At 38.7% G+C, this 17,501-nt stretch overlaps 1 long non-coding RNA gene across 1 annotated transcript in view; it reads left to right on the forward strand.

Moving 5' to 3' along the window:
* LOC104861026 overlaps window positions 1-17,501 on the forward strand; it is a 110,934-nt gene that overhangs the window by 15,253 nt on the left and 78,180 nt on the right. The window contains exons 2-3 of the long non-coding RNA XR_779887.1: window positions 4,231-4,429; window positions 5,688-5,794. This is a non-coding gene — a long non-coding RNA (uncharacterized LOC104861026). The remainder of the gene's footprint in view (window positions 1-4,230; window positions 4,430-5,687; window positions 5,795-17,501) is intronic.

Below are 17,501 nucleotides of genomic sequence, written 5' to 3' on the forward strand. Positions count from 1 at the left end.
AAAAAAAAAAAAAAAAAAAAAAAAAAAAGAATAAGAATTGAAATCTGTACAGTTTTGGCTTCCAGAAATCCAGGTTTGACTTTAAAGTTCTTTGGTAAAGTTTCTTCACATCTAAGTCTTGCCCATCACTTGCTTATTCTATAGTTTTAAGATACTTTAATGCTTATCATAACCTGATTTCAATATTATAAAAAGTATTTTTCTCTAATAAAGCATTATATAAATGAGTTTGTGTCTTCCTGTTCCTTTTGCTGTGTGAACTTTGTACATAAAAGTATTTTGGTATTGTGGGAAGAGCAAGGTCTTTGAATTTGCACAAATCTAGATTTAAATTTTGGTCCTACCACATATATTGCTTTGCATATTTATTTAACCTGTTTGAGTCCCAGTTTCCTGCATGGTATAATGATATAAAGCTTTTATGGAGATTAAATGAAGTAAGTTATGTAGGATACGGCACAGAATAATCATTCAATACATTTTATTTCCTTGTCTTTGTAGTGATTTGTATTTTCATCCTAGCCTTGCAGTCTATATTTAACTTTCCTAGTGCAGATTCAGTGCCACATGAAAAGTAGATGATGTTTCTACTAGGTGCCTGGAGGCTTTTGGCTCTTGAGACCCTTAACACTTTATTTTATTTTCCATTTTCTCAATCATATATAAACTAGTTCTCTCTAAATCATTCTGAGGTGTTAATAAATAATATACTGAGAAGTGATCCTTTGTGACAGAAAGCAACTTCTAAATATAGGGATTCCAGTGGTCTCTGTCGTGCATGTCACTGAAATAACTTTCTGTTACCACCAACTGGGAGACTTGAGGACATTTCTCTCAAAAGCTATTACCACCATGAATCACTACCTTGCTCATCTGTTCTCTGAAGTAGCATCCAAATTAGTAAGGCGGGTGAAACATTTCAATGAATGAAACAAGGCTTGTAACAGGGTTAGGGAATTTGGGGTATTAACCACATATAGAATAGACAATTATTAATCTTATCTAGCTCAGTTGGTTTGACTCAGCCAAACCCACACATTTTTATTCCCTTCCAATTGGCCTCTTCAGTGTATTTGAATGCAGTCTTTTGTATTCTTGCTCCAAGTGTGAGCTAATTCTCTGCTTGCAGAAGGTAATAACTAAAGAAGCAAAGTCCTTTTATGTCTGAAAAATAAACTTGCTCTACAGATTCAGGTAGGCACTACTTCTGAATTGGGCGCATCCTCTAGACAAGGCCTATAGCATTGGCTTTGATAGGTCTTTGGTGTGTTTCCCTATATAAATCTCCCCAAATAACCTTCATCTGTTTCTGTTTGAGGACCTGCCAGCCACCTGATAGCCTTGGCATGTTCACGGCCATTATGGTTATCTTTTTGCTCTCTGTTCTCATTTACTATAAAATGATAATACATATCTTCAGATTGCCTTCCAAAGCATAATCATTTTTTCACTTCACATATCTATCTTCATATCTACATTTTTTCTCCTGTCATTACATCCTTCTTGAATTCTGTTGGTCCCTGTATGTCCCTGATGGAATGTTAGTCTTACATGGCCACATGATATATGTCCATAAAGTCTTCTTGTTCTATCCATGAAGATCTGTTTCGCTTCTCTCCCCCACATATGCAATTCTCTTTACCTGTTGCTCTCTGGTAGTCATGTTCTTCTCCTGTGTGTTATCCAACAGGTGCTTAGTTTCAACCACATGCCAGTTACTAAACTAGGCACTTAGAATACAAAAGTGAGCAAGAGAGAATACCTGCCATTTGGGATTCTGGGATGGGTAGATAGGGCATGTAAAAATAACTGTCAGTAGTCCATTGAAACAAACATGGTGAGGGGATGTAATAAGGCAACTGTAGATTGTTTCTCAAAGCTCCTTAAAATGAACTCTACAGGGCTATTTTCTTCCCCTGGATGAAAACTTAGGAACTCTGAGTGTTATTCTCAGGGCACAGGACATTCTTAGATCTCAGAGCTTTCTCAGTTTAGTGGTTACAATGTCTTGTCCCATGGAGAGATTACAAATGTCCTTGTCTCTCACTGATACTCAGACTTGTCTCAGGTTGGTAGCTCAGGATTGAGAGATGGAGATTACATGGCATCTCCTTCTCTGACTTGCACTCCTAGTCCTCCACTTCCTATTAGTAGGTTTTTCTTTTCCCTTTGGGGTCAGTGCTGGGGTGGGGAGAGAAGGAGAGAGAGTTTGGGTCAAGCTGTTCTTCAACTGCCTTTCACCTCTGTGTTTTATGTGTTGTTATCTGGTCCTTGTGGCTGCTTAATGCTAGTGCTTGCTTTCATTCATGGTTTTCCAGAGTTTCCCTCTCCTGCAACTTCCGAGATTTTCCTGCATCAGTGACTTACACAAGGTCTGAGGATTTCTACTCCTGTTTCAGATAATCATTCCCTGTTCCCTCAGTCCCTGGAATCTGAGGATACTCCCAGGCTATGTCTGGTGAGGTCATTTGTACTTTGGATATCTTTCTAGGTCATGACATAAGATGACCACAGACATTCCTATTTCATATATTTGGCTGCATCTTGGCCAATGGAAACTTTCATGTATCCACGGTCCAGTCCTCTTCTCTTCCTATCCCCATCTACGATACTGGTTTACACACTGATGCCAATTCAGCAACAGCTTTCTTTCGTTCTTCTTCAAAGGAACCTGGCAGCCCACCTCTCAAAGTGTGTACTTGCCTAGTGAGAATGAAAGTGCAAGTCTGGCACCACACTGTCAAGGACAGAAGTTAAACCTTTCACTTGTCCTTTTATTCATTTATTTTTTTGGCACTAGGGACAGAACTTAGGACCTGGTGCTTGCCAGGCAGGCGGTGGAATCACTGAGCTAAATCCCCTGCCTCTACTTGTCCTTCGAAACTGCTCTCTTTTAACCATAGGCAGAGAATGAGCACCATGCCCTCTGTCTAATAATTTTGTCCAAAAAACCTTTTCAATCTCCACTGTCAATTGTCTCAGCTCTTTCTAAATTTTTAAAAGTCTTGTCATCTCAAGGACTATAAAACTAATTTTCTGCCATGTTAATTTTTTCAAATCTCACCATGAAATATGCCATCTATTATTTTCATGACCCAGCCAAAACACAGTATCTCAGTTTAATATCCAGTTACATAATTATATTAGAGTGTCACTGTCAGGAAGGGAGACTCATTGTCCTACTCTTCTTCCCATAGAGGGGGATGGTTTGATTGTTTTTGCTAGGAAGAGGGAATGCTTCCAACTTCTACTACCACGGAGCTGTAATAGTATAAAACTGGAGACGCTTTGGGCTACATCCCATGGGTGAATGGCCTAAGTTGTTCTGCCCACTTTGCTCTTTAGTTGATACTAGACAGCTCCATATAAAGGTATTGTATTTCAATCAGGTCTTTGTGCTTAGACTTGGCTGAATGGAAGACACATTAATAGGCTTCTCAAAACAAATCTTTCACATTGGTAAAATAGGTTCTGACTAACAGTGGATAAGAAAATTCTTTTTCTTCCACAATAATTCAATGTCCTCCAGAAAGATTTGGAATAAACAGGAACTTTGTTGACATTTTCCTTAGTCACAAGTGCTCTTTAAGGTGTATAATTAAAGTACTGAGCTTTATTCAGCACATTAAGCACAGTAATGGAACATTAGGTCTGTATCTAATGCACAGAAAGGTGCAAGACATTCCAGTTTGAGAGTTTAGCTGGAGCAGTAAAACGTGATGGGAAAGAACATCAGAGGACTGTTCCACAGTGGACTCATAAAGAAAGAAAGAGCACAGAGAATACAATGAGAATGGTCAAGAGTTGTTGAGCTAGTTTGCCCTGAGTTTTAAAAGTAAACTCCAATTCCATGTTCAAAAGCTTAGATTTATTCTCATAGGTGAAGAGTTCAAAAGCTTGGGCAAATATATGGGAGCAGATGAAAGTATGAAAGTTGATCTGAGAGATACACAAGGACATTATCTTAAGCCTGGAATCTGGAAGTGTAGAATGTCCTTGGACTGGACGGTAGAATAAGGATGGAGTCTAGTGGTAACATTTTTCTCTACCAGTTGCTGTGGGATATCCCTAGGGTTGAAATGGACTTATACATCTTCCTTTGTAAATGCATACTGAGTATTTGGTAAGCATATTAATAATTGTTAGCATTTATTTAATTTTATTTCATCTCATAAATAGTTACCAATCCTCACAATCATGAGGCAAATCATTCTTATATTTCCTTTATAGGTGAGAACTCAGATGCTCAGAGAAGGTAAAAAGTTTTTCTAAGTCTCCAAAACCATGACTGTGACCTGATGTTGTCTACTGTGATTTCTACGTAGTCTGATGATCAACTTTACCCATGCTGACCCCAATACAGAACTCCTTGAAATCATTGGAAACAGATTGACCTTACCTGTTTCTTGGATTGTTGATAAAAGATATGGTAAGAGAAGTGAGCTTGCATTATTACCTGATTTATCCTTCATTGTTTTATGAGGTTTGGTAAAATAATATGGTAAATCCTCACTTTTAAAAAAATTTATTATAGTAAAATATCCATTGCTATTAATCCCCCTCATTATGAAACATTTTCCCCATTCTTCTCTGAAGCAGTTGTGGAAGTCTCCACTGTAAGTGTCTTTAGTTATTCTGTTGTGGCTGTTTCAGTATCCCGAATTAATTCAAAATGTACTTTTTATGTCATTTTGACTTTGAGGGAGAGCCAAAAGTTGCATGTGCCAGACCTGGTAAATAAGGTAAATGAAAAGAGTCTGCCTTTGTGTTGGGTTACAGGCAGAAGTCACATTCACCAAATTTTTCATCATATTTCATGAAGACATGAAAGAGGGCTTCCAGAACTACTTCAGAAAGTGGCCAAAATGATGGAATAAGCATGTCTGAAAAGGGGGATGGTTTGGAGGAGGAATAACGACAATATGTCTTTTACTGTAATAAACTTTCAACAATCTTAAACATTCACCGTATTGTATCTTTTGAGCACACCTCATAGAAATACACATTGGAAATATTTCAGTCTGTATGGAGACTATTACCATGGTAGTGTGAACTGAACAGCTTTGGGTGTAGTAGGGCAGCAAGTGAAAGAGACACTGGGGAAACACATGCTGGGATTAAGACATGATGTCTGGCCACACTCCAGCATCTTCTGCAAGTTGGTGGTAGAAAGTGGCCCTGGTGAGTGTGTGAGACCGAACAGTGCCACTTGGTGAGAATCATAGAAAACACTATTTTGTTAGCAATTTTATCTAATCTTTTCCTAACAGATTTTTGAAAGCAAATTTAGCTCCATGTAGAAACCACACCCACAGTTTTTGGCTAAATACTGAAACCATAACAGCTAATAAAAAAAAGAGTAAATTGAATTTCAGAACATGTTAATTTTCTCTAAAGATGCAATCTAATAGCCATGACTTTTGACATGTCTGGTCCTCTCTCCCATGACTAATTTACCCTCAGGTAGAATCTCTGTAATCCATTACTTCTAGACTGCCACCTTCCATGGCTGGTCTTGTATGTCTGTGTTCTGTTGTATCTTATGTTATGTCTAGTTTTCTTTTTTTTTTAACCTTTTCTTTTAAACAATAATTTAAAAACACTCTTCCATTTTTAAAAAGTAGTATCTCTTGAAAGCCACATACTGTTTCCCGAAACCTTTCATAGGTGGTGATTTTACTTGGTAGGAATGAAACTTGCCCTCCATTCCTGGAAGATGCCTTTGCCACTGACTGTCACCAGAGGAAGAAGTGAAAGGGTACTCCTACCCCTCTTTCCCTCAAAACTTGAAAAGGTAAGAATGAAGACTTCTACAGTGTTAAATATTTTGGCATAACAAATGTGGACAAAAGACGGAAACGGTATATAGTTATCAATCAGAGAAAATCAGCTGTCTTGGATAAATAAAACTAAAGTACTAGGATATACGTTTTAACTATATAAAAACTATGAATACATTCAGAAATTATCTAGAATCTACATTTAGGAGCTAACAAGTATTTTCTTCTGACATGGTAATGGAATAAGGCTATAAAATGAACAGTCAAAATGTGTACAAATTCAGTGGCTCACATAAATCGATTTTTGATCTATGTGCTTGGTTACAAGACATTCTCCATTTGGGAAGATTGTTGCAATCTTCTTGGTGGGCAAGAAATATACTTTTCCTGCACAATATTTCAATATCTCTCAGGGTAGTTTGAAATAAATGGAAACCTTGTTGACATTTTCTTCAGATAGATGTAAAATTGTTCCTGCTAAACATTGCTAGTTTCTGCAACTGAGAGATTTCCCTGGAAATTCTTGTCAGAGAGGACTCCCTTTTGCCTTCAGAAATAATGGTTTTTCCCTTGCACATACCTTTAGAAGCACAGTTCAGCCTCTGAACACTCAGGACCATCTCAAAGTTCAGCTCAGTCAACCTTAGGAAGGTCAGTGAATTACTGGAGGAGGCTGGTGGGCGGTAGGGGTGGGGGCTGCAATTTCACCACAGCCCCAGCTTAGATGATTCAGTTTCTAGTGGCAACAAGCTCAAAGTTCCTCTGTGAGGTAGGCCCATAATTAAATGTTAAAATAAAAGCACTTTTCTGTGAAGAAGCACACTCTTCCCAAGTCTTAAGTTCGTATTCATCTTCAGAGTTCCCAGAGTAGGAGAATATTGTCTTAAGATTCTACAGGTAGGATATGATTAAGATAATGCCTTGGGAGGCTGAGAGTGGAGGATTCCTTAAGGCCATGAGTTTGAGGTCAGTGTGGGCCACATAGTAAGAACCTTGTCTCAGTAAACAAATTAACAAACAAAAGAAAAGATTATGCTTTTGTTACAGACTTTTAAATCTGTGCTGTTTCCCCCACGTAAGCGGTTGATGGCTCTCGGCAATCAGATCTGTATTTTGGGTCCATGTTAGTACCCACATATTGCCAACATTTTTCTGGAGTCACCTTGCAGGAGCGGGGACCCAGGCAGCGAAGCACGTTAGTGGTAGGACGTTCCCTAGAGTTACTTGGTGATGATGTGAAGAGCCTTGCACACCAGACTAGCTTCTGTGTGACAGAGGCAGGCGGCCCCTCCTGGAGGCAGTGAGATAGAAATTCAGATCTGTGGGTGACTGACTGCACGACAGCATGTGCAGAAAAGGAAATCAGGAAATCATAACTGTAGGGGGAGAAGAAACAGTGAACCATAGAAATAAGCCAAAGAATGATAACAGAACAGAAAGGGCAATTCAATAGGTGTGGTCACACAGCTGGGGGCCTCCCTTAGGATTTCAGTTCTGTGCTGATGCTGTGAGACCTAGGGATGACACTGAACTTCTCCAGGCCTCAGTTTCCCCTCAGGTGTGTTCTTACCATGTGGTTCATGAAATAGTTTATAATTCTAACATTCTAGTGTTCAATTTCCTCTGCACTCCTATTTTGATATTCAATATGTTGATAGATTTTATTATGTTCCTTTTTTATTAGTATACATTTGTGTTACAGAACAATTCCATTCATTGTGAAGAACTGGTACATACACATATCACCTGTTGATCCTTTTTACTTCCTGTCTGTTCCTTCCCCAGATTCACTTCCCCAGATTCTATCTCCATAGAGTCTATCTCTCTGTTTTCTATCACTGACATTCCATTTTGTTCTTTAAATTTATCCGGGCAAAATATAGATGGGTCTTGATTTTAATGACATACTGTAACGATTTAGCAAGAATATTAGTTAAAAAGTGGCCAAGAAGACTTAAAATTCACAAAATTCTTCAGTCTCACAAACAAATATGTAGGTTCCTAGCCTTCCTGATTAGCAAAACCAGAGGAAATGCAGAATACAACCTGCCCAGAAAAATCCTCTCTGTGCCAATTATCTAAGGAAGTTAGAAAATGTCCTCCCAAAGCTCAAGACTATATTAATACCTACTACATATTTTCAGTGGTTGCTTCATGAATATTCTAATGTAAATAAGATGCTTTCCTTTGATTATTAAAACTAATAGGGAGAAGTTATTGGCATAATCCAAAACTTCCGTGAAAACTCAATTACTGTTACCCGCTGAGCCATAATTTGGAAAAGAACAAAACAAGTAAAAATGCAAATAAGTTTCCTGGAATAAGCAAAGACTTTTGCATCAATAAAACAAAAATCACTTCATCTAGACAAGGTATAAACTAAAGATTCATACCACATTCCCATGTAGCCCCCTCCTTCTCAGGTGTTTTGAGTTTTTCTTAATTAGTAAGGAGCTTTATGTTAATGGGTAGATGAGCATGAGTCTGGAGGTTAGGAGAGTTTGGGTTGGGGATTGCATTCTTTCTTTATTTTACTCTGTGACTCTTGGCACTCCCAATCCCCGTGACTTTGTCTCCATATGTGTTGAAAGTAAAGAGAAAAAGGCCAGGGATTTAGCTCAGTGGTAGAGCACTTGTTTAACATGTATCAGGTCCTGGGTTTGATCCCCAACAGTACAAAAATAAGTAATATGGGGGTAATAATACTGACAGAACCCATGTGAAATTGCAGTTTGGACTTTAGAAGACCTAGAGCTTATGATTTTCTAGAAAACATAAATGATTATTTCTATTTGATTGAAGGTTCTGGCCAAAGTATTATCCATAAGTGTGTACAAAAGTACTGTAAGAGCTGCCACATTGACATGTGCCTATAATCCCAACTACTCAGGAGGCTGAGGCAGGAGTATTGGGAGTTTGAGGCCAGCCTGGATAGCATAGCAAAATCAAAGTTCTTTTATATTTCCTGGAATTACTGAAGATGTTCAGTCATGCTTATGATCTTTTAGTGGGTTAGATTCACACTTTATCCCCTCAAGTCAACCTCCTCACCTTGTAATCCCTCCACGAGGCTAGATGCCAATAAAAAGTGAAAAGTCAGGAGTTGGAAAAATCTCTAAAATAGATTCTGAAGCAAGACTGTACTGGGGAATAAGACCCCTCCTCAAAGAACAAATGTTAAGTAATGTGGTGATGTTTTCAGAACTTCATTAGTCCAGTCGTCTTCCATTTAAGTCGTAGTAGAGTCAGAAGCCAGAGCCCTGCCCCTTCTGGCTGTTTCCCAGTTGCTTCTGATTCCTCCCATCCCAGTGAAGAGGCAGAGGAGGTGCTAACTATTGTGGGCTGTGGCAGCTATGGAGGTGAGAGGTCCTTTCAATGAGAATATCAGTGAAGGAAGTGCATGCCTCATTTCTAAGTTCTCACCTCTTCAATATACTTCAAAAACTTCATGATATTTAGCGTATGTCATAGAAGCATGATGATATTCGTTCTTATCTCAATTCCCATATCCTATTTGAAAGTGGGAATAAGTTGGTTTTCACCCATCATAAATATTACTTTTTGGGTAAGACTGAGCTCCCGAAAAAATGTGAGCTAATAAATCCCACTGTCATGGCCTTAAGATCAGAGTTTTATGAAAGTTTCTCTCAGTTTATCAAAGTTCTCACTGTGTGAAGGAGGACAAGTAACTTCATACATCATAGAGCTCATGATTTTTCTTGTGGGCACGTGATATTCACTTATAAGATCAAATGTGTCAAGGCACATCCAACTGATTTTTTTCCACATCATGGAGAATCTGGCTTCTTGTTAATTGCAGCAGCAGTCTCAAAGCTTTTATAGAATCTTTCGTAAGTTATATTAATAGTAATGATGGTCTTTTATTAATAATGCATAATAACAATAGCTCTCATTAAAACAACATCAGTTAAATGATTAGAGAAATGGCTAGAGTTGTGGTTAGAAAATGGGCTCCTAGACATCAATACTACTGAAGTAATTTATTTTTCTCCTATAAACAGAAATAAATATAATGACCGATTAAGATTTAATAAAATTCTGCTACAATTGCATCACTGCAGACTAGGGTTTTCATTTGTGGGAGAATCTTTAGTGGTATTATATGATGCGGGCGGCATCCTGAGAGAAAGAACAGAAAACAAAGGATTATTTTCCTGACATTCCTTTTCCCTTCCTTCCCTTACCATCAGTAGCAGAGATGTGAGCCTGAGGCTTATTTTCTAGTCCTGGTTTTGTTACAGAGTGCCAGGTGACCACATGATCATGATCTTGAGGCTCAGTTCCTCAAAAATGAAAGGATTACAGGTATGGGTAAGGGTAAAACTTTCCTTTAGATTGTAAAACTGCTTTTGATGCTTTGTGAATCTCTTTCTAAACACTCCCCTAAAGATGATACCCTTCTTTCTTATATTCACCCCTCTGTTCTCCACTTCTCTGCTTCCACTGGGTGGATCCCACCCTTTTCACATGCTGAGTGCTTAAGTTATCTTCTTAAGCACATGTAGGCCTCTTATGCACATTCAGGCTTACTGCACCCTCTTCAAACCTGCACTCTGTTCCCTTCCTGTATCCCAAAGGATAGCTGAGTATAGACACACCTAATAAATTTGTCATGAATTACTAAATGTTGGTGACAAAGTAATGCCACCTCTTCATCCTCTCTTTCCTTTCCACCTCCTATGTGGGTACATCATGCCCACTTTTAAACATGTGAAAACTACAAAACAGTTACAATGAGCTAGAAGGCTATTACTTAAGTGATTTAAGATGGAGAAAGTAGATATGAAAATCTCAGCTTGGGAAGCTACTGAAATTCATGATGAAAATTTTTGAACATTGAGTTTCCAGGCAGAAGGGAAGGGAAAACAGAAAGTGTTCAGGGGAGGACAAATTTTCCCTGAATCTAAAGTTTTAGAAAAAAATTTATTGTAGGTATATTTTTAGGCATATAAATGAGATGGTAGATAATATCTTCAGTTCAGTGAGATAAAGTCTTCATTCAGGTGTGTTAAAATATTAAGCATTGATAAAACACAAACTGACCTCACTTATACAGGGACTTCTGGGATATTTACCTTTTTAAAGTGAACTCTGATCTTAATCCCGAGATTACCTACTAAATCAATTATCTAGAGTGTTTGGGTATGGAGACTCATTTTGTAAGGAATCTTCACCATCATAATAGCTCTACACTTGGTTTGGCTTTGCCAGTGTATTTTCCCACTCTTGGGTTCAGTGTGCCTTTTGTGGGTTTTATGTTCCTGTGTATTTTTTGGAACTGGGACTCAGAAATGGAGATGGAGCCTTGGATAGAGTGACCCAGAAATGATCTAAACCAAGTTGAAGCTATCATGTTAATTTCCTTGCAAAGGAAACTCCTTGAAATTATGTTTTATATAGCCTCTCAAACGTATTTTTAAAGAAACTTCATTAATCATTATGTGGTGGTTTCCTAGCCCTAGACCCAAAGGTCTGGCAAGCTTTAAATCCCTAGTGACACCTGCTGGGCAGACCTCAGCTCACTGCGGCATGCTTTCCATCAGCCTGCCTGTTCTTCAGCATGCAAAGCCGCAGGCCAGGAGGTGAGGGGCGGGCTGCCGCCTCCTGAGCTCCGAGCCAGTCTGCACCTCGCTCACGCAGGTGACCTCTGCCGGTGCTGTGGTGTTCTAGAGTTTCTCCTCACTCTCTTAGGGAGAGATGATTTCCAACCTGTCCAGGTCCCAGGACTACATCAAAGTGAAGGAGGGGCTCGCGCGCGAGCGGGGGATTGATTCAACACTAAACGCCCCCACTCCAGTCCCAAATTACTAAGCTGCTTCTTTGTCTGAAAACTCAGAGGTGAAAGATGCTACTTGAGCCGTATGTTTTGTTCAAGCATAAACCAAATTATGCTATACTTGCTTATATCTGAACATATTGGTTTATCGTACATAGACTTTAATTGATGCAAACTTGAACTTCAGTATGTTAAATTTTCAGGGAAAACACCATCCCTGTAAATTAGATTGCTATGTTTTTCTTTGAACAAAGCTAAGAGGAACAAGGCAATTACTTCCTGCTTCAGTTTATTTCTTTCATATTCACCAGCCATTACAAAAATAATGTTTAACCTCTTGTAGCGTGACCTCTTCTGTCCTTCACTGTCCAATTGCAAGGTTTCTTTCTGAGCCAGCATCTGCATCCTTGGACAGATCAACTTGTGTGCAAAGTCCATGTTAGCTGTTCAAGCATGGCTTTGTTTGCACTTATTCATTGCTCACCCAGCACTGTGTAAGTGGTTTTGCATATTAACTAAGTGCACAGTAACCTTCCTTTACCTCCTTAAAGCTCCACCCCCTCCCACCAGGCCCGGGAAATCAACACTGTTACTTGCTGAGGAAGCTGCCAAGAGGTTGCCATGGCAACTGTTCTGCTTTCAGCAGCTACTTTTCTGGTTGGGGGGGGTAGGAAAAAAGAAACAAACCTAAGGAGAACTAGGCAGCTTTCTGATCATAGTTCAGATAAAGAAGGTCACAGTAATTTGTGAGTACTGACTAAAATAACAGATTTGAGAGTTACTGCATAAGGTGCATATAGACTAAAAGGTGGGGAGCGTGTACGGCCAATAATTAAATTATTTAGTAGTGGTCTTAAGCTGAAGCATTTCAAATTTATATCAGCCCATGTCATCTTGGGTGCTATTTTGGGGCTTTTCATTTTCATCCCCAGCCAAAGACGATGAGTTTTGTGGGATTCCAAACAGCAGAGAAGCAATGCAAGAGTGAGACAGCCCCAGAAGAGAAACTCACATCTGAAAGTCATTTTCCAAAACTTCATTCAGCACAGGAACAATGCAGCATTCAAGCATGAGGAGTTGGAACTGTGTGCTGTGCCAGGTCAAATCATAACCTCCAGCTCCCTTCCATAGAGTGGCTTGCCATGGTGGGCCAGGACACAGTCTGATTTCAAAGGAAGGGCTGGGGCGAGCCAGGGAAAGGGGCAAGGAGCCAACAAAAGAAAGTCAAGAAACCTAAAACTGGTGGGTTTCAGTAACATACAGAGGAGCTGTGCAAAGTCTGTCTCTAGTTACCTAGAATTTGGAAGCTATGAAAGAAAGAGCTCATGGTGACTCTTGACAGAAAGCTGGCAAAGTGGCCACAAGTTTGGGCCGGGGCACTAGTGACTTGGAGCCTGTGCCTCTTCCTTCCTGCCTGTCTAGCAGTCTTCCTTGTAAACACCTGGTCTCAGCTGGCCAAAAAGCTTCTCAGCACTCCTCTGGGTCAACCTTCTCTTAGCATTACTGATTCCATTCAAGAAATAGCAGTGATAATGTAGTGCTATAAATCATCCTCTTACAAGTTACTGTGCTCCAAGTCTCTATAGTTTTGTTCAGAACCCAATGGCAACTCCACTCAGATGCATTTGAATTTATTGTGGAGAAGTCAAACAAATTAAGAGATGGCAGTGCAATGTTGTTCCAGTGACATAGTCATTGGTACTCTAGTGGAGTAGTTAGGGAGGCACTAAGCTCTCAGGGGTCAACACCTTTTTAAGGAGGTTCCTTGCATTCATGCAATAAGACATTAATTTGAACCAAAGATAGCTAGGAACTTGGCCCATAGGAACTTGTTTCTGACCTGAGATATAACCACATTTGCCTAATCTCATATTGAGGCAGAGATTTAGGTTTATAGTGAACTTTCAGTAGACTTTTGTCACTTGCATTGTAAAAATATTTGAATCTAGCAATTAGTTTTGAAGTAGGAAGGAAGAGGTGAAAAGGGAAGTAAGGAAATGATAAATACTGGAAACAAGAAAAGATGAATAAAGAAAATACACTAAAATAGGATGTAATATTTTACATGGTCTGTATCCTGAATGATTTTTGTAAATGGCAAGGGACAGAAAAACAAGTTAGGAGAGGTAAAACAAAATAAGACCAAAGACATACCATGCTTTATTTAGGCACAGTTCTACAACCAAAGAGAAATGTATGGTTGAAGGGCTGCCCCCTTCATTGGAGATCTCACTTAGCGAGTTAGATTGAAGTTCTCAGAGTTGGACAGAGTAGGCTCTCTGTGGCTCACCCATGCAGGTGGGGGCCCTGGCTTACATACAGAGTGACAATTCTTCATAGTCTACAGTATGTGATTAAGTTGTCTCATCAACCTCACACTTCTGAATATTTCCTCAATACCAGAAAGCCATCCATTAATTTGACCTGTCTGCTGGGCCCTAGACAGCACAGGCTAAGAGTATTAGTTAGTATTCAGAGAAACTCCCCCCTCAAAGGACTGATTGGAAGGCTACCAAGTTTAGCCTCTGCAGCCAAAGACCAGGAATGTGACATGGAGAAATAATAAGGGGGGAAAGAATAAAAGTGGAGAGCAAAATTCAGAAATTTGTTTTAACTCTGCCACAGATTCTTTTCCATTTCTTTCCACTGACCTGATCTAATTCCAGCAGCTATTATCCCTGTGAAACACTGCCACAGCTGAATTTATTTTTATTTTGCCTGCTCAAAGGCAATGTAAAGCGAATTTGAGAGCACATCACCTTCAGGGAAAAGACTGCAGCATATTACTCACCACTTCCCTCCTCGCCTCTGCGTGAAAGGTTAATTTGAATAAGGCTGCTGCTTCCACAAATAGAACAGTAAGGGCATACCGAGGAGCCGCCAATGAGAATGGTTTGCAATGATGTCATACTTATACCTGCTTCTTATTATTTGCTGAGTAGTGACAGTGTTTTCCTTGAATCTCACATTTTATTGGTTAAAAGCCCTGCCATTCTGAGTACTTCTGGAGAGTTTTGGGCGATGCAGTTTCTTTATACACCCCAATTTCTTTCAGGTTCTGCACTTCAACAAACTGTTGGAGCATATAGAGCTATTTTAAACAATTTGTTACTTGAAAATAAATAGGGCAACTTTTAGAATCTGTCCCTGACTCTTGTAATCTCTCATACCAATTTCATTTACAGGGTGAAGCAGCATAAGAAAAATCAGATTTTTGTTGTAAAAAGGAAGCAATACTTGACAGAGCATGCTTAGTGTAACTGTCCAATGGGTCTAGTGGAAAACAAACTCATTCCATTTATTCTGCAACTTACTGTGTCATGAAGCAAAGGCTTTCTTATCCACATTTCACTATGTTGTAGGATGGAGGGCTTCAGAGGAAGGGAGACCTATCCAGTTTACTTTTGTCCTAAGTACGTTTTATTTTTAAATCAATTAGGTTTTTGTGTCATTAAGATGTGTGCCTTGGGTCGTTCAAACTCTTGGGCTTTTCCAGAGAAACTCCTGCAAATAGATTTGAAAATCATACTACCTTGTAGTGAAGGTGTCCGTTAGATAAATCAGTTGTGCACGAGTTAGGAATCAGCCAATTAACCAGAAGTTTCAAAGGAATATTCTGGTCAATATGAGATAAAAGTGTGGGTGGAGGCCAAAAGTAAACTTCGGTGCTCAGAAAGTCTCATGATCTGTGGTGGTGAGGGAGGCCCTGGGCCAAGTCAAATCCTCTGAGACAAAGAAAACAAAGTCAAGCTGTCCACAGTCAGTTGGTGGAACAGACCGTGTATAGGGAAGGTTAATCCGTTACACAGCCAGGACAGTGCATTAAATGCTCCAGTGAAGAGGGCAAGATATTAAAGGAACAGTCAGATTTTAATAAGCAGAGAGAAACTGGAAGTGTTCTTGTGTAAGAGAACAGAATGAGAAAGGATGAAGATGTATGACTTAGACTGGATGTAGGTATTTTGAGAGACATTTAGAAAGGCAGGTGCACAGATTAGCAGAGACAATGTAAATTAGAAAGAAATAGATAATACCAAATATTTTTAATATATACACTTCCAAATTTTGTAGCTAACATCAAGTAGTTTTGAAAATGAAGTCTTCTCATCTATGTATCATGGCTTATTGTCTGCAGGGCCTGATGAGGGACTAGTTAGATGGCATAAAAATGTGATTATTTTCTATCTCACGTAAATACTTACACAAATTATTATGGTCTTTGGACATTCAATGATGCTCTTACTTTGTCAAGAACATGAAACATAAAATAAAAATAAAATGTATAAAGAACTCAAAAAAATCAGACCCCCCCAAATACAAAGACCCAATTCAAAAATGGGCTTCTGAAATGAACAGACATTTCTCAGAAAAGAAGTAAAACCATCAAGTAAATACATGAAAAAATGTTCCACATCACCAGTCATTTCAGAGATGCAGATGTAAACACTGAGATTCCACCTCACCCCACAAAGAATGGCTTCTATGAAGAAATCAACCAATAAAAAATGTTGTCAGAGTGGCTGGGGAGAAAGGAACCCTTCTCCATTGTTGGTGGGAATACAGATTGGTGCAACTACTGTGGAAATCAGTGTGGAGATACCTCAAAGAACTAGGATTAGAGGTTCCACTTGACCCAAAAAATAAAATAATCATATCACAGTGATGTATGAGCTCCCATGTTTATAGCATCATAGTTTGTACTAACTAAAACTTGGAAACAACTCAAATGACCATCAACTGGAGTCTGCACAAAGAAGATGTGGTTTTTCTATAAAATGGAATACTACTCAGCCATAAAGAATGAGAAACTAGAAATATTTATAGCTAAATGGATGCACATGGAGGCTATACTTTTAAGTGAAATAAATAGGACACATGAGTAAATACTGAACAGTTTCTCTGGTGCGAAAATCTAAAAGTGTAAATAAGGTTCAAATGGTGTAATTGGGAGTGTGAAATAGGAAGAAAATGGCTAAGGGGGAAGTAGGAAGGGAAGGGGAAAGGAAATAAGGGAAAGGAAAAAATGTGAAAAATTAAAAAATGGGAACAAAGCTTTTGTAAATGTGGAAGGATGGAGGGGGTGAAATGAGGGCAGGGGTATGGCGAGAAAACAAGAACCAAGATATATCATATAAAGGTACAAGATCCCAATGATAAATGTAACTATTGTTTGCTTTAAATGTACCAATAAACTTATTCCTGTTTTCAAAAAAAATGTAATTTTTCTAAAGACTAGATCATAGAATTCTACTATTCTGTTGAAGTGAGGATTGAAAGCTATATGCACTCTACTTGAACTTCACAATATTTCCACTAATAAAGTGCATGCACATTGTGATTTGAAAGATCTGTGTATAGTAACAGGTGAGTTTAGTACATGGTGTTAGACAGACTGGGTTCAGATCCCAGTCACTTAGTAGCTATAACCTCTCTTATTAATCTCCCGAAGTTTTAGTTTTCTTGAAGGATAATGGGAATATCGTGAAGATTAATATATAATATATATTTCATTTACTGAGATAAGCATGGCACTAATAATAAATAAATATATATTACTTTACATAATTATATTAAATAATTATGTTTATTTATTTTATTTGTCAGTGTCATGCTTATCTCAGTAAATTAAATATTTTTTGTTCATTGTTTTAATTGTACTATGATTTTAAAGTATTTTAGGGACATTGCATGATCTGGCTCTTGGTTGACCATTTTCTCTTCTCCCTTATTCTGTTACCACCATATTGACCATCTTTCCTCTTCCCTAATTTGCTTATGCCAGAGGACTTAGTCTTTGCAGTTTCTTTTGCCTGAAATTCTTCACCTTTCAAATTTACCTTCATCACTTTACTAAGGCTTGGCTCAAATATCACCAGCCTGGAGAAATCCGACTGTAATACCTGTCCAAAACAGTTTCTGTAATG

This window comes from Fukomys damarensis, unplaced genomic scaffold (assembly GCF_012274545.1).
Source record: "Fukomys damarensis isolate Sample0158 unplaced genomic scaffold, DMR_v1.0_HiC HiC_scaffold_6, whole genome shotgun sequence".
NCBI lineage: Eukaryota > Metazoa > Chordata > Mammalia > Rodentia > Bathyergidae > Fukomys > Fukomys damarensis.